The sequence below is a fragment of the Ochotona princeps genome, chromosome 1, assembly GCF_030435755.1.
Source record: "Ochotona princeps isolate mOchPri1 chromosome 1, mOchPri1.hap1, whole genome shotgun sequence".
Taxonomy (NCBI): Eukaryota; Metazoa; Chordata; class Mammalia; order Lagomorpha; family Ochotonidae; genus Ochotona; species Ochotona princeps.
Window position 1 is genome coordinate 109,165,874 of NC_080832.1, and position 26,275 is coordinate 109,192,148.

The following is a 26,275-nucleotide window of genomic DNA, read 5'->3' on the forward strand; positions in this document are numbered from 1 at the left end:
GGAAGTCTGCTTGGCCTGGAACTAAGTCCTTTCCCAATGAGTCTGCCCCAGGTCCCCCACTCTGGTGCCCCGGTTTGCCCAAGCCCCACGGGGAACTGACTGTCCAACATCACCCAGCCTCAGTGACAAAGTCCAGGTTCTTCACAGCTCTCGCCCTCAGTCCTTCTTTGTGAGTCATTTTGAAGCCAGATGGGCATCAATCAGACGTCACAAAACCTTTTCCTACATGAGTCTGTTTTCTGCTTCGCAGTCCTCCAGGGGAGACGGGACGAACTTTAAAAGAGCGGGGAAGCTGGGTCAGGGGAGTCTTCTCGCCCTGCTGCGAAGTGTCCCCCAGCACCCCACGCCCTTCTCGTCTGCTCCTCGGAGAAGCTTCCTGCAGCTCACACAAGCTGCCGATCGAGCCTGTGCCAGTTCTGGACCGGGCCACCATCGGCGCCCGGGTCTCCCAGAACCACCACTGGCGCCCGGGGTCTTCTAGAACGACCACCGGCGTCCGGGTCTTCCAGAACCACCACCGGCGCCCGGGTCTTCCCATCTGTAGTGACGCGCGCGATGACGCCACACAGTGACGTGTGCTGACCTGCCTCCTCCTCCGCGGCCAAGTGCCGGCAGGGGAGCCACACCCTGGGCGACTTGCTCAGGAAAAGGCCTTGGGGTCGGGGTCAGTGAGAGAAACACCTGGTGAACCCGCCCAAGGCGACCCCGGACACCCCTCACCCTGGGACTAGCCAGCTCGCGGCCGACCGGTTGCTAAGTGACGCCAGCGCGCAGAGGCGCGTGCGCGGCCACGGCGCTGTGCGTGGGAGCGGGCGCGCGCCGCGGCGGCGGCGGCGGCGGCGAGGACGGCGGCGACGGCAGCGGCCGAGGGGGCGGCGGCTACGAGGCGGGTGCGCAGGAGGCGGAAGGGGCGGCTAGGTCGCTGAGGAACATCGTCGGGGTGAGTGAGCAGGGGCTTGTCGCCGGAGAGGTGGGGCCTGGCCGCACCTGCTGCGCGAGCCCGGCGGCGCGCGCCGCTCCACGCCCCTCCAAGCCGCTTTTTCCGGGGGCGGGGAAGGGATGGGAACGGGGGCTGTTGAGGGTCAGCTCCTGGGCCCCGGCGCTCCGGGAAGCGTTAGGGGAGGGGGCGGAGAGGGTGGTGGGAGCTTGGTGGGCCTGGAAGTCGGGGGTGGGTGTTGAGAAGCCTGGAATGACCCGGAGGCTGCCCCACAGACGACTTGGAAGAAGTCTGGGTTCTCTCGGCAGCCCTGCGTTCTGCCTCAGACGGAGAGGAGGCGGAACCGGGGACCCCCGGACTGGGGCTGGGGGTCGGAAAGTTTGGCACTGCCGGCCCTCGTTCCCCCTAACCACGGTGCTCGGGAGTAGGACCCAGCCGGTTGTCAAGGAGAGAGTTGTGAATCAGTGCCTGCGTGCAGCCTCAGACACACCCACGACGACTGGGCCGGGTAGCCTGGTGGGCGGCGCACCTGTTGCACACGGCTTGCAGTCTGGCATGTATGTGCTCCTCGGCTTCTCGGCTCCTGGCGCCTTAGAGACCCAGGGAGCTACCCTGCCTCCTCACTTGTTGCTTTCATCTAAACTCGAAACTGTAAACGTTTTCTAGAACCGTGTGTTTTGGTTTGGTTTGGTTTGGTTTGGTTCTGGGTAGGGCCTAGCAAGTGTGAGCACACTGTTTTGGTGTTTCCTAAAAGCTGTACAGGCTGGGCAGCAAGCAGAAGTTGTATCCAGCGTGTGGGCTGCATAGAGGAGTCTAATGCAAGATGACCCAGTCTCCTTCCTGGGATGTGGCTGGTGATTGGAGTTGTTGGAGTCAGGGAAGGTGTCAGCGTCCTCTAACAGTGTTAGAGCGGTCACACTGAAATCATAATTTTCCCCAGTTTCAGAGTGCTCATCCAACTCTAGAATTCCGAGATTCCGATAACAGCTGAGGCTCTGTGAAGTGCTTTATTGGCCAAGGTTCTTGGGTGCTGGAGGCAGTCCTAACCTCCTTTCAGCTCAGCAACTCTGAGTTCCACCTGTGCTTTCCTCTGCCCGGCTTGTGTCCAGCAGCTGGACAGCTGCTTGCTGCAAGGTTGGTCTGCAAGAGATATTTGCGAGATACCACCTTGCCTAATTGAGGCATAATGGTTTGCCCTGCACGGAAGCTGTGAGTACCTCACGGATGAGTCTTTTATCCCCGCTGTTAGACCAGATGTAGCAAGAGGACTAGGGAGTGACATGATGGAAGGGCTGGCTTTTTCCTTCAAGAGCAAATGATCTAGCTGGGAAAAGAATGCACGTGTGTATTTCTAAAAGAATTGTGGAAGCAAATGAGGTAGTACGGAAACAAGAGCTGTGTGTGAACCCTCGGAGTACTTTTCAGCCCTGCAGGAATTTAGAAAAGATGGGATGTTTGGGCTGAGTTAGGGAGGTCTTTGGAAGAGGATAAATTTTGGATTAGAACAGAAGCAAGAAACTATGTACTGAGAAAATGGTGTGAATTTGGTTGATGGACGGTATACTGAGGAGACTTAGGTGTTTGGTGATGGGAGCAGAAGTCTCTGAAACTGAAATATTAAAGAAATAGGGTTTAGCAGGTTGGGAAGGAAAAAAACATTAAGGACTAATTGAGGCTTAAAAGTGCCCCACTGATATAACAGACAGCTGTTCCCAGGGTAGGATGGAGTTGTGTTAATTGCAGTATAGCCTTAGAGTGAATTGTTACATTGTTTCAATTTGTTACTAATTGGAATAAATGCCTCACGGTGTGCCTATATCTTAGGTAATCAGTAACACGTGTTTGGATTTGTAAAATCTGCTTGAGGTGCTGCTTGGGCTATTCTGTCAGAAAGTTACTGAAATGTATCAAAAGTAGTCACCCAGCCATGCACAGTGACACAGTTTTGTGTGAGATTTTTTTTAAGCAGTGGCTATGAGGTGTGTAGTTGCTGCTGATCCTATAGAAAATGCAAATAAAAATATTACTTGTAAAGTGCATGAAGAAGGATACTAAAAAATATTAACAAGGTTGAGTGTTGTGGGTGTTGTGGTGCAGTGCCTTAAGCCACCTCTTCAGGCCCTCCTGAAGTGCCAGTGAGTCTTGACTCATCCCCTTCCAGTCCAGCTTCCTGCTAATGCTCCTGGAAAAGCAGCAAATGATGTCACAAGTACTTGGGACCTGCCACTCTCATGAGAGACTGAATGAAGTTCCTGGTCCCTGGCTTTGGCCAGTGTCTGGGGAATAAAGTAGTGCGTTGAAGATCTCTATCTTGCTGTCTGTCCTGTCTCTGTTACTGCCTTTCAACTAACTAAATCAATAAATAAACCTTAAAAAAAACCTGATGAAGAATTGAGAATAAAGACACAGTGCTGAGTATTGAACCTTTGGTTTTATAACATCTTTTGAGTGTTGTGTACTCCTGAAGTTAAATTGTTAAGACGTGTAAAGTTACAACAGCTAATGTTGCATTATTTAACAACTCAGCAAATATTTATTGAGTACTTGCTAAGGCCAGCCACCCTGTCGGGTGCTAGAAAGACATAGATGAATAAAGCACAATATACTCTCTGACATACTAATTTTTTATGGCAGGAGACAAACCACTAACCATTATTTATTGTGATAAGTTATTCACTTTGGGAATGAGTGAAATCTCTGGGGGAATAGATTGTTGTTTTTTTTTTTGGAAGAATTGATAGTCAAAGAAAGCATCGAAGAGGGTGGAACTACACCCTGGAAGTTGAGTAGAATTTTTCTATATATAAAGGGAAAGAGAACATTTCAGGCTGCAGGAACAGCAAACAGGGTTACTGTGAATTGACTGAAACAGCCTGAGTTGTTTGTTGTAGGCTTGTTGCGTGGCTGTAGAGGTAAAATAGGAAAGACATTTTTGGAATTGGATTATGAGGGTGTCTTCTGCATTCCATAATGCCTAGACTCTAGCTCGCCCCTAATGAATTGGCCCTGGAGAGTGGTGGGAAGAAGAATCAGATGGGAAGATTAACTGTTCATGTGCAGATTGCGTTAGAATTGATGGTCTGAAAGAGGGCATTGGGAATGGAGATTGTAGAACTTTAACTTTTTTTTTTAAATTTCATTTGAAAAAGAGAGAGAGGAAGGATGGAAGGATCTTTTGCCTTGCCCCCCAAATGCCTGCAGCAGCTGGGGCTTGGCCATGCTCAAGTTGGTAAATCATTCTGTGTCTTCCGCATGGGTTGCATCACCTGCTGTTTCCCATGATGTGCATTAGGAAGGTGAAATTGGAAGCAGTGGGACCAGAACTGAGCAACATGGGTGCCCTTAGCCATATAAAGGCTTTACTAGACCGTTGTGGCAAAATGCCTGAGAGATGTTTTAAATGTTGAAGTCTGAATTTTATGATCAACTAGAGGTGAGCGAGTGTGAGAAGTCAAGGGTGACATAACTCGCACGAGCTACTGCTTGACTCTAAGAACACTAGGTTGAAAAATACAGAATCGGTTTGTAGAGGAGAGAATGCATGTTAATTTAAATGTGAGGAGTTGAGCGAGATTTTTTTGGGTTTCTATGAGGATTAACGACAGTTGTCAGTTGCAGTCCAGGCTATGAGTCTCAGCCTTTAGGAGCACATTAATGGGGTAGTTTGAGGACTTGGACATTACGAAAACCTGAGGTTAAATCTGTGTTAAGCCATTTATTGGCTGGGTGATCTTGGGCAAGTTATTTAACCTCTCTAATCCTGAACTCCTTTTCTGAACTAGCCAGTTATTGTAGAAATTCTGATTTGCCCATGTGTGCAGCAACATTCACATTCTTAGCTTATAAATGTTTAGAAAGTAGCTGCTGTTATTATTATGAGGATAATTCAAGAAGTTTGTAACAAAGTTTAATTTGGCACAAAAAGGTTTTTTAAATTTTTTTATTTTAACTATGTATCTCCCATGGGCATTCTAAAGATCCCTTATGTGGTTATGTAGTAGTACATGTAGAAGCAATAGGTAAAGGTCCAGCCACTCTCAAACAATGCAGAGAAAACTGGGAAGGACAGTGAATGAGCCTTTTGGAAAATCATTTAAATTGGTGTTTAAACTTAGATCTGTTCTTGTCTTAGTTTGCTCTGTGCTGCTGTAATGTAATATTGGGATGTAGAGAACTGATGAAGAACAAGTTTGTATTGTCAGTGTCCTGGCGGTCTGGACTTCCAGGATGGGAGGGCCTGCTCGTGTGAGCACATGGCAGAGGGTGAGGGACGGCTGTGGGCCGAGCTGTTCCTTTGCTAACTAGCACATCCTTGTGCTAACACCATGAAATCGCGTGTGACGACAGAGCCCTTCCAGCATAGTGACCTCTTGACGACCCCTCCTCTCAACACCATTGCATTGGGAGCAAAGTTCCGAGCACAGAACTTTGGGGGACCCACTCAAATCAGAGCAGTTGTCAAACTTAAGCACTCATCAGAAACACCTCGGGGTCCTGGTAGAATGTAGGTGTGTGGGTCCCCTAGTAGTTTCAGCTCTGGGATGTCTGGATAGGGGCTTGAGCAGCTGCAGTTCTCGCAAGTTCCCTGGTGTTGTTGGGGTTGCTGATATTGCTGTTCCCAGCACCACACTCTGCGAACTATTGACTTAGGGGGTGGAGGGCGAAGAGGAGCCAGCGGAAACCCTAACAAAGAGGTTGGGATTTAATGGAGAGCCAGGAGCGAGTTTAGGGGAAACTTTCTACGTTCACCAGTATGATTTCTAATGCCGTAGACCTCCTTTTATTCTTTTCATCTTCTCCAGAATCTAGTGTGATGCCTGGGACATGGCAGAGCTTCAGGGAACCTTTGAAGCAGTATAATACCATCCTTGGGCATGGTCGAATGTACTTCACACACAGATGTCATTCATCCTCTCCTGTCTGCTGAATCACAGCAAGGACACTTTCTAATTTTACACACAAAAGAATTGCAGAAAAAATTTGAGGTGTAGCTCTGTATTTGATTTTGTGTTAGAAGAAGGCTGTCCCACCCCCCGCCTTTTAAAGAAGATTTATTTATTCACTCGACAGTCAGGGAGACCTGGAGAAAAAGATCTTCCATCTGCAGGTTCACTCCCCAAATGGCTGCAATGCCTGGGGCTGGGCCAGCCCAAAGCCAGGAGCATCGTTCTTGTCTCCTAGGTGGGTGGCAGGTGCCTGAATACTTTGGCCATCTTCCACTGTACTTCCCAGATCATTAGCAGGGCACTGGATTAAAAGTAGAGCAGTCATGCACTTGAGCCCTCTTCTCTTGCCCATCCCAGGCTGTTAGCAGGGAGCTGGATCAGAAGTGGGACTCTGGGCCCGGCACAATAGCGTAGTGGTTAAAGTCCTCACCTTGAACGCACCGGGATCCTATATGAGCGCCTCTTCTAATTTGGGCAGCCCTGCTTCCCAATCAGCTCCCTGCTTGTGGCCTGGGAATGCAGTCGAGGACAGCCAAACGTATTGGGACCATGCACCCACGTAGGTCGAGACCCGGAGGAAGCTCCTGGCTCCTGGCTTCAGATTGGCTCAGCTCCAGTCACTGCAGCTGCTTGGAGAGTGAACCATTGGAGGGAAGATCTTGCTCTCTGTCTCTCCTCCTCTCTGTATATGGGCCTTTCCAATAAAAATAAATAAATGTTAAAAAAAAAAAAAGAAGAGGGACTCAAACCTATGGCCATATGGGATGTTAGCATTGCAGGTGGTGAATTTACCCACTGTACAACAACTCCAACCCCTCCGCCTTTTAAAAAGCAATGATAATGCATCTTGCAAAGCAATTGTTAAAAATGTCCCAAGATTCCAGTTTGTGTCCTGCCTGGAGTTTTAGAAGGGAAGAATGTAACATGAATATTCTTGCTATTCCTGGAGAGTTCATAGCTAGGTGAATGTCATGGGCCAATACAAAGGGAAAAAAAAGGAGAGGTGTAATTGTGGGCACTTGGATGTATAGTCTGGTTCTGAGGACAGATTTCTTGTTTACTGATGTAACTTTGGTCTTATGAGTCACATTTACTGAGGACTTTGGGCATAGGACAAATACCAGTCCAGTTCCTAGATAGGAAGTTACATAAAGGAGTTCCATTACATAAGGAAATAAAGCCAGCTGTGCAGTTATAAATATTTGTAAAAGGGTTTCAGAAGTTAAATTGGAGCTGGCTGTTCACCATGCTTCCTAGGTGCTTGTTCTCATTTATTCCACTTACATTGATTGATTATGTATTTACTATGCACCAGGAATGTGTGAAGTGCTGGACCTGGAGAAATAATTGATCCGATCTCTTGAGATTCGCTTTAGAGTGAATTCTGTGTCTGTATACATAGTGTCAGGGGAAGATGCCTGACTTTTGCAATCTTAAGCTTATATTGATAAGGACAGACATTACAGGAGGACTTGCCGTTTTTCAAGCTAATGGCATTTAAAGTAAATCCAGAACTCTTAAAATTCCTAAAACTCTCACCCCACTGTATGCCTCCTTTCTCCCCATACCACCCAAGCATTTCATTTTTTTTCCATGATTTAATTTTATTTGAAAAGCAGATTTATGGAGAGGAGGAGGAGAGAGCGAGAGAGAACACAAACAAACATGGGATCTTCCATTCTCTGATTCACTCCCCAGATGGTCACAATAGCAGAGCTGGGCCATCTAAAGCCAGGAGCCAGGAGCTTGGGTCTCCCACGTGGGTGCAGGGACCCAAGGACTTGAGCCATCCATCTGCTGCTGCTTTCCCAGACCGAAAGCAGCGGTGGATTGGAGGTGGAACAGCCAGTTTACACGCCCATATGGGATGCCTGCGCTGCAGGTAGAGGATTTGTCTGATATTCCACTTTGCAGGCTCCGGCGTTTACTTTCTAATCTACAGAACAAAAATGTTCTACTAATGCCTTAACGCAATTATTCTGATTTCATTTGTCTCTTGCATTTTGATGGATTTACTCCTTTTTGGACCTATTTTATACATTCCTGGAAATTTATTTAGTTATAAAGATTTATTTATTTACTTGAAAATGTTACAGAGAGAAAGACCTTCCATTCTCTGGTTGTTACCCAGATTTCCTAAACAGACGGGGCTAGGACCGTATGGGATTTGTGATTGCTTCACCGGCTATGCCACAGTGCTGGCCCCTGTGGCTGTAGTTTTAACTAATCATTAAAACTGTTTCATCTGAGGGCATTTCTGTTTCTTTTTTTTATTTTATATATATATATATTTAAAGATTTATTTATTATTATTGGAAAGCCGGATATACAGAGAGGAGGAGAGACAGAGAGGAAGATCTTCCATTCGATGATTCACTCCCCAAGTGAGCCGCAATGGTCGGTGCTGTGCCAATCCGAAGCCAGGAGCCAAGAACCTCTTCCAGGTCTCCCACATGGGTGCAGGGTCCCAAGGCTTTGGGCTGTCCTCTACTGCTTTCCCAGGCCACAAGCAGGGAGCCGGATGGGAAGTGGAGCTGCTGGGATAAGAACCGGCACCCATATGGGATCCCGGGGCATTCAAGGTGAGGACTTTAGCCGCTAGGCCATGCCACCGGGCCCTGAGGGCATTTCTTCAGCTGAAATCCTTTGTGCTGATTATGTGATTTTTTTTTTTTAAAGATTTTATTATTATTAGAAAGCTGGATATACCGAGAGGAGGAGAGACAGAGAGGAAGATCTTCCATCCGATGTTTCACTCCCCAAGTGAGTCGCAACGGGCCGGTACGCGCCAATCCGATGCCGGGACCAGGAACCCCTTCCGGGTCTCCCATGTGGGTCCCAAAGCTTTGGGCCATCCTCGACTGCTTTCCCAGGCCACAGGCAGGGAGCTGGATGGGAAGTGGAGCTGCTGGGATTAGAACTGGCACCCATATGGGATCCCGGGGCTTTCAAGGCAAGGACTTTAGCCGCTAGGCCATGCCGCCAGGCCCTGATTATGTGATTTTGTGTGTATTCACACTTTCTTTTTTTGAAATGTTTTAAAGAAAAGATAACTTTTAAAACGTAGGACAAGTTTCCATAAATTGCAAATTTATATTAGAGTCCTTGAAGCTTTTCATCTGCCACACTATCTTTGGTGCTAATGCAGCAAGAATACTTCCATTTTTTCCTCTTTTATACATTTATGTTTTTATAGTTCTGTTTATATTTAGTTTTAGTAACAAATCTAAAACAGAATGACACATTCCTAGGCAAGCTAATTCACCTTATTTACCTTCTACTCTTTGAAATAGAAGTGTTAGTTTGGCCCCTGTCTTGACAGGTGTCCCAACGTACTGGCTGGGTCGAATGCCTTAGATAAGTCTTCTGATTTGTATTGAATTCCCCTGCGTACTTTACAAACTTCTCTCATTATATGAGGCCTAAAGTAGATTTATTTTATTCCTAATTTCCTTCTTTAGAAGATGTACATAGAATATGATGGATTTAATTGAGGGAACTTCAAAATACATTTCAGTGTTACATTCTGACACTGTCTCTTCAGACATTGTCCAAATCTTAATTTACCACCCCTACTTCTAATGAAAGTCAAGTGTGCACTTACTATTTTAATTTTAACCTCATTCTGTACATACAGAAAAGTTGCAAGAATAGTACAAAAATTTCCCATGTAACCCTCATTTATCACATCCCCCAGATGTTTATATCTTACCACATTTGTTGGATCCCTTTCTGTCTCCCATCTTTTGCTCCTGAACTGTTTGATAGAAAGTTACAGTTAAAGTACCCAAACCGTCAATGCAGGTTTCCAAAAAACAAAGGTATTTTCTTCTTAAACATTTTATGATCATCAAATATTGCCATCTAATCTGCAGGCCTTGTTCATACTGCATTAGTTGTGATTGGCTTATGCATGACGATTTGTTTTTTAGCAAAACAAAACAAAACAAAACAAAACAATATAAAACCAGTGGCTGGCCTTGTGGCACAGCAGGTTAAGTTGCTGCCTGCAACATCAGTATCTTTTTTTTTTTTAAAGATTTTATTATTATTGGAAAGCCGGATATACAGAGAGGAGGAGAGACAACAGAGAGGAAGATCTTCCATCCGATGTTTCACTCCCCAAGTGAGCCGCAACGGGCCGGTACGCACCAATCCGATGCCGGGAACCTGGAACCTCTTCCGGGTCTCCCACGCGGGTGCAGGGTCCCAAAGCTTTGTGCTGTCCTTGACTGCTTTCCCAGGCCACAAGCAGGGAGCTGGATGGGAAGTGGAGCCTCCGGGATTAGAACCGGTGCCCATATGGGATCCCGGGGCTTTCAAGGCGAGGACTTTAGCCGCTAGGCCATGCTGCCGGGCCCTGCAACATCAGTATCTTACAGAGCTGGTTTCAATTCTTTCTGCTTTTCTTTCCGCCCAGCTTCCTGATAATGTTCCTGGGGAAAAAGCAGAAGGTGGTCCAGGGCTTTGGACCCTGCTGCCTGTGTGGGAGACCAAATGGAGTTCCAGACTCCTGGCTTCAGTTTGTCCCAGCCCTGATCGTTAAGGCTATTTGGGGAGTTTAACCAGTGCATTAAAGATCTGTGTCTCTACAAATCTACCTTTCAAATAAAAGAAGTCTTTAAACCAAAACAAACAACAACAAAAACAAAATTAACCATGAGGTGCATTCAGATATGTATTGAGTTGCTTCAAAAAAATTTTTTTTACAACACTGACATTTTGAAATATGTCAGATTTCTTTCCTTTTTTAAATAGACTCATTTGAGGTTTGTCTGGTCATGAGTAGATCCACATTATGCATTTTTGGCAGGAATTCAGGGCTGTGGTATGTTTTCTCAGTGCTTCCAGCAGCTATTGATTTTGGTTGTGTCATTGTTGGAGATTTAATTTGATATTAATGTGAATCCTACTGATTTCTTCACTATAAAATTTGTTTGACATTAATTACTGTTTTTCCTTTGTGGGAAATAATTTGAGACTATATAAATCTGTACTCATACTTGGACTGATTTGTTTTGGCATCTCTTGATAATTAGTCTTTAATTAGTTATTGATATGATTGTTACATTAAGATTAGCTAATTCCAGCAACATTCCTGTACAGTTATTAGTTGGCTTTTCCCACATTACATAATCGATTAATATTTCTGATCTCGAATCGTATGTTCAGTGGGTTGTAATTCTTTACTGTCTTTTTTTTTTTCAATGTGTTCCAAGTTGATCAGTGGGAACTCTTTCAAACTGCTTGGGTGGTGTTTTGACAAGTTGTCATTGTTCTTCGATACCTTCTTTGTTTTCTGGAATCTCAGGATAGTTCAGGGTCATCTGAGTTTCCCCTGTGGAATTAGATGGTTTTAGAAATCAGATCTCAGTGTAGTGTGTGCTCAAGCTACTGGGGCATCACTGCATTCCATGCCCTCATAGTAAGTGGTTTAACTGAGGGCCATGTGTGTTCTTTCTGTATTTTGTGATATCTATACTAAAAGTGATGAGTTTACTGGGGCTGGTGCGACAGCCTAGTGGCCAAATCCTCACCTTGTACACCCAGGATCCCATATGGGTGCCAGTTCTCCTGGCTTCTGAATCAGCTCAATTTCAGTTGTGGAAGCCATTGTGGAATGAACCAGTGGGTGGAAGATCTTTTTCTCTCTGTCTCTCGTTCTCTCTGTAAATCTGACTTTACAATAAAAATAAATCTTAAAAAAAAAAAAATGATGAGCTCACAGCAACACCTCCAGTTCCAACCATACGCTATGGGGCTTGTTCCGTCCATTCTCCCTTTCACATATGCAATTCCTGTTAAATATTTAAGAGGCCATTGACGTGGACTGGGCTCCTGTATTGGGCCTAGCTGACCAAACCAAAATAGAATTTAATCATAGTAACTGAGTGTGGGTTGGTTGCTGAGAGCCTTGCAGCCACTTTGTTGATAAGCAGTAAGCAATTTACTGGGCAAGCTGTAATCAGGTGACTGGTTGCTTGACTAGACTGTAGCCAATTTAGTTATTTTCTAGTGCCTCACTTCTGTGTTTTTCTGTAAATGTCAGATCATATTGCTGTTTGGAGTTCTCAGAACCTGCCATGCTTCTGATCCTTGCATGATTCCTAAGGCATTACTTACATGCTTCCTTTTGCTCAACTACCCCAGTTGGTCTAAGGACTTTTCCCTTTAGCCTTTCTTCAATAGTGAGAGTCTAACTCGCTTTGTGGACAACATATTCACTTATTTGCATGTAGCTGCAATCTCCAGAAATTTATTCAACCTTGCTAATCCATACCTTGGTGAAAATGGTATCCACTGACTAGAATTTGTGAAAATTATACTCATCAACTAGAATTCAGTGTGTTCGTTTTTTTAATGTGAGCCTAATGGCTTCTAGTCCATACTTGGTTCAGAATTCAGTGAGGTGGGGTTGGCATTGTGGTGCAGGAGGTTAAGCTCAGGGTTCTGACATGCCTGTTGGAGTGCCAGTTTGAGTCCCAGCTGCTCTGCTTCTGATCCAGCTCCCTGCTAATGTGCCTGGGGAAAGCAGCAGATAATGGGGCAAGTATTTGCGTTTCTGACACCCATATGGGAGACTTGCTGGAGTTTGTGGGACACTTGCTGGAGTTTTTAGCTTCAGCAAAGCCCAGAGCTGGCTGCTGTGACCATCTGAGGAGTGAGCCAGTGGATGGAAGCTCCTTCAGTCTCTGTCTCAGTCACTCTGTCTTTGAAATACATGATTTTTCTTTTTGTAAGTCAAAAGGCTCTTCCTCTGTGTCATCCTAGTTCTTCAGTTTGGTTATGTTATTCATTTGAAATACACTTTGGTTTATTTGATTTTGTTTGTATTTCTTGCTGGGCTCCCCTCCATACATTTTTTTGTTAATTTTATTTATTTTGGGTATATTTATTTATGTTTTGAGGATATGAAATATGATTCCAAAAGTTGAAAAGCTATTTTTAGGGGCCCAGCGTGGTAGCCTAGTGGCTTAATCCTTGCCTTGCAAATGCTAAGCTTCCATATAAGCACCAGTTTGTGTCCCAGCTGCTCCACTTCCCATCCAACTCCCTGCTTGTTGCCTGGGAAAGCTGTCAAGGATATCCCAAAGCCTTGGGACCCTGCAACCCACGTGGGAGACCTGGAGGAGGCTCTAGGCTCCTGGCTTCAGATAGACTCAGCTCTGGCTGTTGGCCATTTGAAGAGTTAACCAGTGGATAAAGGATTTTTCTCTCTGTCTCTCCTCTCTATAAATCTGCCTTTCCAATAAAAATAAATCAGTCTTTAAAAAGAGCTATTTTTAGAGAAGTGTCTCCTCTATTCTTACACTTTCCATCCTATCCTTCAATCCCCACCCTTGGAATTGGATAATCTATTCATCTACTAAGAAGCTATGACTTTGTGGTAAATGTGGTGTATAGAGTGAAATTACCACATTATGTGGTATGTAGATCTTCCACTTTAGTAAATAAGATGAAACTTTTCTAAAGTGGTTAAAGCAATTAAGTGTCTGTTTTGAAACTTGACATAACGGCATGTATGTCACTCATACCAAGTCTGCTTAATTAATTCTTATGTTAACAGTTTCATTACCTATGTAATGTTAGTAATGAAAGGTATCTGGTGATGGAAGCTATTTTGTAGCATATCACTATCTGTTTGAAAGACTCACTTATTGAAGAGATAATATATATGAATATGGTGCAAAATTTAAAAAAGGATATGCAGCAGAAATTAACTGTCATCCTTACCTCCACAGTCATGCAGTTCCTCCTTGAGGAAACAGTACTGTTACCATTGTTTCACTCAATTATTACAGAAATAACTTAAAAAAAATTGTTTCTTTGAAAGAGTGAGAGAAGGAGACCCACACCCACCTACGCACCCACCCATCCACCCCTCTTCAAACAGCTGGTTTGCTCCTCAAATGGGTGCAACTTGCACGGCAGGGCCAAGCATAAGCTAGGACCTAAGAACTTCATCCAGCTGTTTCACATCAGCGGCATGTGCCCAAACACTTGGGCACTCTCCTGCATTTTCAGATCATTAACAAGGAACTGTATCCAAAGTGGAGCAGGTGGTAGCTATATGCACTATGTCACAATGCCAACCTTAGTAAGTACGTTATTTTGAAATGGAGAAATCACCAAATGAAAATTCAGCACTAAATCTTCTAAGGCCAAATAACTGTATCTTACTACCTCCCTGTTGTCCATGTTTCTGTAGGGCCTTCACTTTGTTACTGCATTCACTTACCAGGGGCTGAGAAACTTCTAAAATCACACTTCAGTTTCAGACATAATTCCAGCAAGAGCATTCTGTGATTTGAAAGGATATGACTCCCAAATCCTGTGGACAGTTAATCCCCAAAGTCATAAGTTAATGATACTATAAGGTTGGAAACTTAACCTAATCCTGGAGTTGAAGGAGAGGGTCTGGTGGGAGGTCCTTGGGTCCTGTGGGGTTTTGCTCCTGGAAGGTAGTTCTCGCGAGAGGGTTGTTTATAAAAGCCTGAGTGTTGAGCCTGGTACTCTGCTCCCTAATGGGTGCCGTTTGATTGTTCCTCTGCTGTCCTTCGGCTGCAAGTGACTGCATTGACAGAGCGTGCCTTGTCTTGGACTGTGAACCTTCAAGATTGTGATCCAAAATCAACTTAATTCCTGCCCATGCAGCTTCTCTGCAGTATTTCAATTATCTTGATGATAATTTGACTAATATAGAGCATATAGCAGAGTTATTAAGCAGAGTGGTGAGTAGCTTCCACTGTTTCTGATTGTGTTCTCCATACATAGTTGGATTTGTGTAAGAGTATCATGGGACTCTTACGCTTCATGCAGTCTCACCTACATTGTGGAATGATAGACTATACATTTTCCTTTTCATCTGTGCAAACATGTGTTGACCTCTTGGTGGGTTATATAAGGTGCTGTGGGCACAAAGGAGAATAACTTATGGTCCTTGCCTGCAAGGAATTTGTAATCTCGTGGGAGAAGCAGATTTAAAAGTGGATATTTCTAACATAAAGCTGGAAGAGCCTTCATAGAAACCTATCTATCCAGAAGGCAACTTATGTGATACTTTTGAGGAGATAGTTCTTGGTAAAGGTGACACCTCACTAGTCCTAATGAAGAGGCTTTGCTTACATAGTTGTGAAGGGAAAATGTATTTAGGCAGAAAGATGCTAAGGTATGTAATGCTAAGTAGTCATAAGTAGAGTTTGCTGGAGCAGAAAGTGAAAAGTGAAAAGTGAAAGTGAAAAGTGAGAGGTAGGGTATCTCCTGGGGTCCTGAGCAAAGGACAGTTCAAGGAAGCCAGGTGTGCTCTGTTGTATCATAACAATGACCACGTAGCAACTACCATTTACTAAGCACCTACTATTTTCAAGGAATTGTAGTAAATACTTCAAAGGTTCTCTCAGAATATTCTGGGATATTTACAGGTAAAAAGGTAGAGGTGGAGCAAAACTGAACAACTTGCTTAGGGCCATCTCTGTTGGGTGCAGAATGGATTCCCAAGTGCAGAGGTCTGCCTGGTTTTAGAGCCTGTTACTTGGACAACCATCAGAAAAGCATTAAGTTGGGACATAGTGTGTTTTATTTTCATTTTGATGGATTATTTTATTGGCAAGGTATAACTGTAGGGGATAAAATATGAGCAGGGAGATAATGGGAAACTACTGAAGTAGTCTAGGTAAGAGATGACTGAAACCTGTGCTAGAATAGAAGAATGTACAGGAGTGATGTATTAGAAGAATATTTAGGGGATCAGTGCTTTGGCTTACCTGGCTAATCCTCCATCTCTGATTGCTGGCATCCAATATCAGTGCCAATTCATGTCCCAGCTGCTCCACTTCTGATCTAGCTCCCTATTGTGGCCTGGGAAGAAAGTGAAGGATGGCCCAAGTCCTTGGGATGCTGCACCTGCGTGGGAGACCTGAAAGAGCTTCCTGGCTTCTGGCTTCAGATTGGCTTAGTTCTGGCCATTGTGACCATTTGGGGAGTGAACCAGTGGGTGGGAGATATTTCTGTCTTCTCCATAAATCTGCCTTTGCAATAAAAATAAATAAATCTCTTAAAAGAATATTTAGGAGGTGAAATCAGAAGGTCTAATTAATTATACATGGCAGGGTTAGGGAACAGAACATTTAATGGAAATTTGAAGGTATTTTAGCACGGATTATGTGGTGGTACTATATACTAAGTATAATGCACACTGCAGGCAGATGTATATTAATATTAGTTATCGGGTAGTTGATTTGAGAAGGTGCCAGTGGTGGGTATGCAGTAGAATAATACTATAGGCATTTGAGCCTGCAGCTCGGGAGAGATTTGGGCTAGAGATAGTGACTTGGAAGTCATTAGGTGGCCGTTGAAACCAGGAGGATAGCTAAATAAGCCCAGCTGTAGCTTGTAACACTGGGGAACATGATTCTTAAGGAGACTAGTAAAAGAAGAGACAGAGGAGGAGAAGAGTAAGAAGGAAGTGTCATGGACTGAGGAAGTAGTTTCAAAAAGGGCGCTTGCAACAGTGTCATAAGCTGCAGAGAGATTCAGGAAGGTAAGGACAGAAATGTGACTCTAAGTATTCCAGCCACTCACTGGTGGTCTTGATGAGAACATTTTGAGTGGAGTGGTGGGTTGATGGTGAGACTAAGTGGACTCAGGAATGATTTCAAAGTCAGGAAAGAGATGAACTGGTACTCCATATAAAATGTTTGAATAAGTAAATATGAATGTTTGAATAAAAAAGTGGCAAAGGGATTGGAAAGTGCTTGTGGAGCATAGGGCTGAACAGCTGGCTCTGAACCGCGCTTACTCTCAACCCTGGGGAGGCTGATTTGGGCACCGTCTTCAAGTTGAAAATCCTTCAAGCTTTTGGGGAGTAGACCTGTTTATGAGAGTTGGAGTGAGGTGTTTTTTCCGTAGACTCCAGGAGAGTCCTCGTCCCAAATACAGTGTAATTTGCTCTTGCTCATTGTGAAGGCAAGGTGCATGGCTGCAAATCATCAGTGGAGTGCATAGTTTTAACCTGTGCTGGGTTCTCCCCTTCCCCCGTAGAAAGCGATGAGAGAGATTGGTGGAAGAAACTCTGGAAAGGATAGTATTGAGTGACTACTGATGTCAGTCACAGTTTTATGTCCTTCATATGTTATTTTATCATGTGAGGGCAGTGGGTTTATACCCAGTTTCTGAAGAAATTGATATCCTGTCTTTATCTCTCCTTATACCACTGAATGGCCATGAGCTTAGACAAATCTCAGTTTTCTTACCTGTAAAAAGCTTTTTCTGATTCTTAAATTCTTCCCAGCTGTAGGTTCTTGGAGACTGAATATTACTAATAATGTTCTAATTTTGGCATGGAAAAGGCTATTTAGGGAATTTCCCCCTTATCAGTGAATGAATAACTTAATAATAGTGTCAAGTTGCCCAGACTAAATAATTTATTTTCCCATCACAAAGTGAGTGCCCATTATGTATGTGGCCTTAGACGACTGCTGTAAGATAAATCAAGTAAATAGGTTTTGGTGACAGGTTCTCTATCAATTGTTACTGGTCCTGGCACATGGGCAAATAGCTACCAGCAAGATTGTATGATAATTTTAAAGTGTGTTATAGGTTAAGTGCTAAGTATTTTTATTAATTTAGAAAGTACTTTGGCATGTGGCCTTTAAAAATTACATTATTATATTACCATAAATCTTGATTAAGGGAACAAAACATATTTACTATGGCCAACTTCACAGCTGGGGTGAAATATATTTTATAGTACGTGTAATGAACCACTAGATGATGGTGAGTCTTTGTTCACTTCTGAAAAATGAGATTTGGGAAACAAATTAGAAGCTATAAAGGTCTATTTAATTGTGAAAATTAATTTCAAGGAATAGCGTCATATGCCTAGCAAGTTCTTAATAATTGAGAATGAGGAAAGAGAAATTATAAGGCTTTTAAACCTCTGTAATTTATTTTGGAAAAATGTTAGAATAAAAATACAAGTATAATGTTGAATGTGACTGTCGAAAACATGCTATACAATACCGTGTAAAAAGAAACAGATTTAACAAACATTCAACATTTTAAAATTAAATAGTCTCCCACATTGTCCTTGTATTATAGCCAAATTAATTGTGGAAAGCAAAGGTTCTCATGGTATCTTCCCACCATGGGCACTGTGAAAATTTATGGGAGGGCTTTTATCTCCTACTATTATTTTTGAGATGCATATTTTATTTTTTTATCTTTGATTTCTCTCAGCATATTTTTAAAAAGTGCTTAGTCATGTAACTCTGAATTTTATTTCAGGATAGTAGAGTATGACAAAATATTCCTTATAAAATGGGCACTGTGTCTAATTGGATTCATGACTATTATATAAGTTTTCTGTTGATACTTTACAAAATAGTACAAACTTGCAGATTAGGACAACATGCAGTCATTATTCCAGTTTCTCTAGGTAGGCCAGATGCCCAGGCACGGTCCAGCTGGCTTGCGTTCATAGGTCACATCAGGCTGTATTAGTGCTGGCAGAGTTGCAGTTTCATCCGAGGCTCTGAGTCCTTGGTCAGGCTCTCTGATTATTGACAAAATCTGATGTCCTGTGTCCAAATGCCTGGGATTCCCATTTCCTTGTGGTCAGTCAGGAGTCATTCTCCGCTCCAAGAGGCTGTCCTCCACTTCTACTCACAAAGCCACCTCATGATGATTTCTTCAAAGCCAGCAGGAGAAATTCCTCCAGTAGGCTACAGGGGGTAGCTAGAGTGACTGTCCCATCCTGTTTCTAGATTCTGTCCACACTCAGGGCAAGGAGTCATAACACATTGTGTTCTGTGGTTGAAAATCTTGAGGCCGTCTTAGATTTCTGCCTACTACAGGCACTATTATCATATATTCATACCTTTAACTCTCAGCTGTCAGTGGAATTTTAGTATTTGAAAAAGGACTGCGGAAACTATTTAAAGCATTCCCATTGCTTTAGAGGAAGTACCTGCTGTATTGCAGGTACGTGCCGGGGTGAGTACTGCTGGTATGTTCCATAGAGATCACATGGGCTGGAGGAAGTGAGGTGGTTCTGGGTGTTCTTTTACGCAAGGTTACCTCTTAGTTTGTTTTCTGTTGCTGTAACAGAATGCCTGAGGCTGGATAGTAGAGGAAAGAAAGACGTTCATTTGGACACCATTCTGGAGGATTGAAGTCCAAGAGCATGGTGCAGCATCCCCCGGGCTTCTGATGGAGAATCTTGTGTGATGTGTTACATAGCGATGTGGAGGAGAAGCAGAAGGACAGACATGGGCTGAATGAAACCACTCCTGGAAGAAAGGCATTCATCTTCCTGACAGCCTGACCATTCCTCTCTTAAGGCCCACTGCCTCTCAACTGTGATTCCATTGGGAATCAAATTCCAGTATGAGGTTCCTGGGGGACAAACCATATTCACACCAGAGCCGGTGGCTGGGGGTTGGGCAGAGATACCTGATCAATGAGTAGCCAGAAGTGTGAAATTTTTGAGGTTGAACACTCTGATACAGCACAGGTGGGAGATAGATATCTGCCCCGCAGGCCAGTAAGGGCCACAACATTATTTGGTGTGATCCTATGAAAGCGAAATTCAGTATAGCAGGTTGCTATTTAAGTTGATAATTTTGTATGACTCACAAACGATGTTCTAAATATCTGAAAGGCCCATGACAGGAGAAAAGTTTCCCTGTCCCTGCAGTAGAGAGAGGGAGTCTGAGTCAGGAATAGCTTTGACTGTGTTTAAGGGACAGCAAGGCTGTAAAGCTAGTGTGGTAGGAGCAGAGTGGGGAAAAGAGGGGCAGGGGACTTCAGACAGAGTGGTTGGATGTCAGCTCTGGTAGAGCCCTGCAGGCCTTGGAAAGTATGGTTTTTATTCAGAGATGAGAAGGCAATGTAGTGACTGACATGACTGACATTTGAAGCAATGGAGTGACTAATTGACATTTTCAAAAGATTTGTGTGCAAAAGTGGCTTATGGGGGGTGTGTGAGTGTATGACAGGGGCGGGAATGGGGGGTATTTATATATACAAAAAGGTGAATTTTATGAAGGAAAAGAAGTCAGAGTGCTGAAGACAAAGGATCCAGGCTAGTTGGGGCAAGGAAAGCTGCCTGAAGCTGACCCTCCCACCCCACAGTGTACCTGGAAGATAAAAGGTGAAAAGGTTGGACCCAGCAAGGGAATACCTTAACTCAAGGCCCTGTGACACAAAGAGATATTGTCACAGGTAGAGAACAATAGGGGAAATGACCTGAGTTAGGCTGGGGCCAGATTCTATAGGCCTGAAAGACCCAATTAAATGTTTTCCCTGGTCTTTTATATGAAGTGCCTGGGAAGCGACTTTAGTGTTTTAAAAAGGAGAGGGAGTCAGGGAGGGAATTTATTTATTTATTTATTTAAAGATTTATTTGTTTTTATTACAAAGTCAGATATATAGAGGAGGAGAGACAGAGAGGAAGATCTTCTGTCCGGTGATTCACTCCCCAAGTGAGTGCAACGGCTGGTGCTGTGCCGATCCGATGCCGGGAACCTGGAACCTCCTCCAGGTCTCCCACGTGGGTGCAGGGTCCCAAAGCTTTGGGCTGTCCTCGACTGCTTTCCCATGCCACAAGCAGGGAGCTGGATGGGAAGTGGAGCTGCCGGGATTAGAACTGGCGCCCATATGGTATCCCAGCGAGTTCAAGGTGAGGACTTTAGCTTCCAGGCCACGCCGCTGGGCCCAAGGGAGGGCAGTTAACAAATTCATTCTGGTGTTGTGTGTTTGATGGTTTGGAGGGATGGCTGAGTAGAAGCTGGGCACTGGCTTGGTGGCTCAACTGGCTAATTCTGCACCTGCAAGCACTGGCATCCCATATATGAATGTGTTCATACCCTAGCTGCTCTGCATCTGATCCAGCTACCTGCCTATGACCTGGGAAAGCAGCAGAGAATGACATGAGTCCTTGGGGGACCCTACACACACGTGGGAGACCCAGAGAAAGCTCTAGGCTGCTGGCTCAGCTGCAGCTGTTACGGCCACTTTGGGAGTGAGCCAGCAGATGGAAGATCTTTTTCCCTCTGTCTTTCCTTCTTTCTATGTATCTTTTTTTTTCTTTCTGTTTTTTAAAAGGCTGAGATGTGAGAGGAGACAATGACTTCTCAGAAAAACCTGCAGGCTCCATACCCGGGCTTCAGGATAGGCGGAGCAGTGAGAAGGCTGCTCATTGGTGTAGTCTCTGCTCAAGTCTGATGTTTTCATAGGAGTGAGGGTTGTGGAGGGACTGCAGCCATTGTTCCACATCTTAGTTTTTTTGAATTTTTTTTATTTTTAATTCATTAATTACATTGTATTATGTGACACAGTTTCATAGGTACTTGGGTTCTCCCCACCCCTCCCCAAACCCTCCCACCATGGTGGATTCCTCCACCTTGTTGCATAACCACAGTTGAAGTTCAGTTGAGATTCCCCCATTGCAAGCATATACCAAACATGGAGTCCAGCATCTTATTGTCCAGTCAAGTTCAACGGCTTCTTAGGTATACCCTCTCTGGTCTGAAGACAGAGCCAGCAGAGTATCATCCCGATCAATTAAAAGCTGCAACATACCATCAGCACAAATTTACATCATTATGGAATTAATTGACATAGTAATGAGTAACCAACATGTTAAAAGTAAATGCGAGTTCATAACCACCTTCTGTGACCACCTCATTGACATTTCAATTTTAGTTTATACACAACATATAACATACATAACATAACATGTTATACATAACATCATATCATCTTAAATTAAGGCAAACATGTGGTATCTGACCTTTTGGGATTGGCTCATTTCCCTTAGCATTATGGTTTCCAGTTTGGCCCATTTGGCCACAAAGAACTGCATTTTGTTTTGTTTAATAGCTGAGTAGTATTCCATGGAGTAGATGAACCATAGCTTTCTTATCCAATCCTCTGCTGATGGGCATTTTGGCTGCTTCCATGTTTTTGCAATTACTGGTTGTGCTGCTATGAACATAGGAGTGCATGTTGGTTTCTCATAAAACAAGTGTTCTGGATATATTCCTAGGAGTGCTATTGCTGGATCATACGGTATGTTGTATTTGAGTTGTTTGAATGTTCTCCATACTGATTTCCATAGAGGCTGTACCAGCCTGCAGCCCCACCAGCAGTGGAGTAGGGATCCCTTTTCCCCGCAACCTGGCCAACAAGTGTTGTTGGTGCTTTTATTCATGTGGGCCAGTGTTACTGGTGTTAGGTGGTACCTCATTGATGTTTTAATTTGGATTTCCCTTATTGCCAGGGAACTTGAGCATTTTTTCATATGTTTATTTGCCATTTGGGTTTGTTCCTTTGTGAAGTGTCTGCCCATTTCCCGTGCCCATTTCTTGAGTGGCTTGTTTGTTTTGACATTTTGGTTGTTTTGTGGCTGTTTTGTATATTCTGGATATTAGCCCTCTATCACCTATGTAGTGCACGAAGATCTTCTTCCATTGTGGTTGCTTTTTTACTTTGTTGATTATGTCCCTTGCTGTACAGAAGCTTCTTAGTTTGATGAGGTCCCATTTGTTTATTCTGATCTTGATTTCTATTGCTTTTGGTGTCCTTCTTAGGAAGTAGGGACTTACCCCTAGATCTTGCAGAGTATTTCCAACATTTTCTTCCAAAAGTTTGAAGGTTTCTGGATGTAGGCTTAGATCTGTTATCCATTTAGATTTGATCTTAGTGTATGGTGAGAGATGTGGGTCTATCTTTTTGTTTCTGCAGGCTATCAACCAGTTGTCCCAACAGCATTTATTGAACAGACCTTCCCATTTGCCTGGGTTGTCGTTTGTCTTTTTGTCAAAGATTATTTGGCTGTATCTGTGTGGGTTCCCTTCTGGTGTTTCTATTCTGCTCCATTGATCTTCCTCTCTATCTTTGTGCCAGTACCAGGCTGTTTTGATAACCACTGCCCTATAGTATGTCCAGAGGTCCGGAACTGTGATTCCCCCTGCTAACTTCCTGTTCTTCAGGATGGTTCTAGCTATCCGTGGTTTTTTGTGTTTCCAGATGAACCTTTGGATCATTGTTTCCAGTTCCATGAAGAATGTTTTGGGCAATTTGATTGGGATTGCGTTGAATGTATATATTGCTTTTGGCAGTATAGACATTTTAATGATATTGATTTTACCTATCCAGGAGCATGGGATGTTACTCCATCTTTTGAGGTCTTGTTCAATTTCTTTTTTAAGTAATTTGTAGTTTTCTTCAAATAGGTCTCCTACATTTTTGGTTAGATTTATTCCCAGATATTTCATACTTTTCTCTGTTATTTTGAATGGTATCTTGCTGGTTAAATCTTTTTCCATCTTGGGGCTGTTCGCATACACTATGGCTGTTGATTTTTGTTCATTAATTTTGTACCCTGCCACTCTACCAAACTCTCGTATAAGTTCTAGCAGTCTCTGTATTGAGTCTCTTGGCTCTTCTACATAAAGAATCATATCATCTGCGTATAGTGAGAGCTTGACTTCTTCGTTTCCCATTTGGATTCCTTTGATTTCTTTTTCTTGTCTTATGGCCTCAGGGAGTACCTCTAGGACTATGTTGAATAGTAGTGGAGAAAGTGGACATCCCTGTCTTGTTCCAGATCTCAGTGGGAAGGGTTCCAGTTTTTCTCCATACAGTATGATGCTGGCGTTGGGTTTTTCATATATTGCTTTAATTATGTTGTGGATTTTTCCATCTATGCCTAACTTGGTTAGGGTTTTTAGCAGGAAGTGGTGTTGGATTTTGTCGAAAGCTTTTTCTGCATCTATTGATACTATCATGTGATTCTTGTTTTTCAGTTTTTGGATGTGGTGTATCACATTTATGGATTTCCGAATGTTGAACCATCCCTGCATTCCAGGGATGAATCCTACTTGATAGGATTTTGTTGAGAATCTTAGCATCAATGTTCATCAAAGAGATAGGTCTGTAGTTTTCCTTCTCTGTTGGTTCTCTGTCTGGTTTTGGGATTAAGGTAATGTTGGCTTCATAGAATGAGTTTGAAAGGGTTGCTTCCTTTTCTGTTGTTTTGAAGAGTTTGTAGAGGATTGGGGTTAGTTCTGTTCGGAATGTTTTGTAGAATTCTGTAGTGAAGCCGTCTGGGCCTGGGCTTTTCTTTGCTGGGAGGTCTTTAATCACTGATTCAATCTCTGCTTCAGTTATGGGTTTGTTCAGGTCGTTTGTTGCCTCTGGGCTAAGTTTTGGCAGGTGGTAGAAGTCTAAGAACTTTTCCATTTCTTGGTGGTCTTCTGATTTGTTGGAGTACAGTGCTTTGTAGTAATTTCTAATTATGTCCTTAATGGTTGTGGTGTCTGTTGTTATGTTGCCTTTTTCATCTTCTCAAAAAACCAGCTTTTTGATTTATTGATTTTGTGTATCGTTTTTTTTATTTCTATCTGATTAATTTCCTCCGTTGTTTTGATGATTTCTTGTTTCCTATTGTGTGTGGGGCCCTTCTGCTATTGTTTTTGCAATTCCTGTAGGTGTGTGTTTAGTTCCTGTATTTGGCGCCTCTCTTGGGCCTTGACATGAGCTCCAATTGCGATGAGTTTACCCCGTAGCACTGCTTTGGCAGTGTCCCACAAATTTTGGAATGTTGTGTCAGAGTTTTCATTGGTTTCCATAAATTTTTTGATCTTATCATTAATTTCTTCTCTGATCCATTGTTCGTTTAATAGCATATTGTTCAGCCTCCAAGAGTTTCTGTATTTCCTGGGGCATTTTGAATTGCTGATTTCCAATTTCATTCCGTGGTGGTCTGAGAGGGTACATGGTATGATTCCTGTCTTTTTAAAGTTATTTAGATTTGCTTTGTGTCCTATCATGTGGTCAATCCTGGAGAAGGTGCCATGCACTGCTGAAAAAAATGTATAATCTGTGGCCTTAGGATAAAAAGTTCTATAAATGTCTACCAAGTCCAGTTGTTCTGTTGTTTGTATGAGCTCTGTTGTTTCTTTGTTGAGTTTTTGTTTTGTTGATCTGTCTATTGTTAGTGGGGTGTTAAGATCACCCACTATTATTGTGTGCATATCTATGTCTCCCCTTAAGTCTGGAAGTAATTGCTTCACGTAGCTAGGTGTGTTTGAATTTGGTGCATATATGTTCACAATGGTAATTATTTCCTGATGGATCAGTCCCTTCACCAATATATAATGTCCTTCCCTGTCCTTTTTGATGTGTGTCAGATTGAAGTCCACATCATCTGAAATTAGGACAGCTACCCCAGCCTTTTTTTCTCGTCCATTGGCATGAAATATCTTTTTCCAACCTTTCACTTTCAGTTTCTTAAAGTCTTTTCTGGTTAGATGTGTCTCTTGTAGGCAACAGATAGTTGGGTCCTATTTGATAATCCATTCTGTTAATATGTGCCTTTTGATTGGTGAGTTCAGGCCATTTGTGTTAAGAGTTAAAATTGAGAGGTTGTGATTTTGCCCTGCCATACTTGTTTTTGTGGGTGTTGATGTCTGTGTAATTGCCCTTGCTTGTGTGGGCTTTAGTGGGGAGACCTTCCTGTTTGCCATCTTTGCTTATGATTCGCCTCTTTTTTTCTGGATTTAGTGCATTTCTAAGGAGATTTTGTAGAGCTGGCTTTGTGCTGGCATATTCTTCTAATTTCTCTTTGCTATGAAAGTATCTGATTTCGTTCTTAAATACGAATGAGATCTTTGCTGGGTATAATATTCTTGGTTGACAGTTGTTCTGATTCAGGATTTGGAAGATCTTTGTCCATTCTCTTCTTGCTTGTAAGGTCTCTTCAGAGAAGTCAGCAGTGATTCTGATTGGTTTTCCCCGGTATGTGATCTTTTCTCTGCTTCGTACTTGTCTCAGGATTCTTTCTTTGTCTTCGTTGGAGTGGAACTTGAGCACCATATGTCTGGGTGAAGATCGCTTTGGGTCATATCTGCTGGGAGTCCTTTGATCGTCCTGGATTTGGGCTGGGTTCATGTTCCAAGTGTTTTGGAAGTTTTCCTGTATAATTTTGTCGAGCACCATTTGCATTCCTGACTCTTTTTCCGCTCCTTCAGGAAGGCCAATAATCCTAATATTCGATTTTCTGAGGTTGTCTTTCATTTCTTGTATGGTCTTATTGGCTTTGTTCAGACTTGTCTCCAGCTGTTTCATGAACTGGGTATGTTCGTTTTGTGTGTTTTCCGTTTCAGAGATCCTCTCTTCTGCTGTATTTGTTCTGTTGGTTAGGCTCTCAATTTTGTGGTCTAAGTCAAGGATTTTACTTTTCATTTGTTGTATTTCTGTGACTATGTGGTTTTTGAATTCCTTGAAGTCCTCCCAATTCTTCTCATTGTCTCTGACATATTTTAACATTATTTTTTTGAATTCTTTGTCTGGTAGATCTTCTGTCTTCATCTCGCATCTCCGAAAT

At 43.2% G+C, this 26,275-nt stretch overlaps 1 protein-coding gene across 1 annotated transcript in view; it reads left to right on the forward strand.

Annotated features, from left to right (window-relative positions):
* Positions 1–524: 524 nt before the first annotated feature.
* Positions 525–26,275, forward strand: part of BTBD9 (BTB domain containing 9) — a 452,784-nt gene continuing 427,033 nt past the window's right edge. Inside the window, exon 1 of the mRNA XM_058663652.1 lies at positions 525–940. The gene's annotated coding sequence lies outside the window, so the exon portion shown is untranslated. The remainder of the gene's footprint in view (positions 941–26,275) is intronic.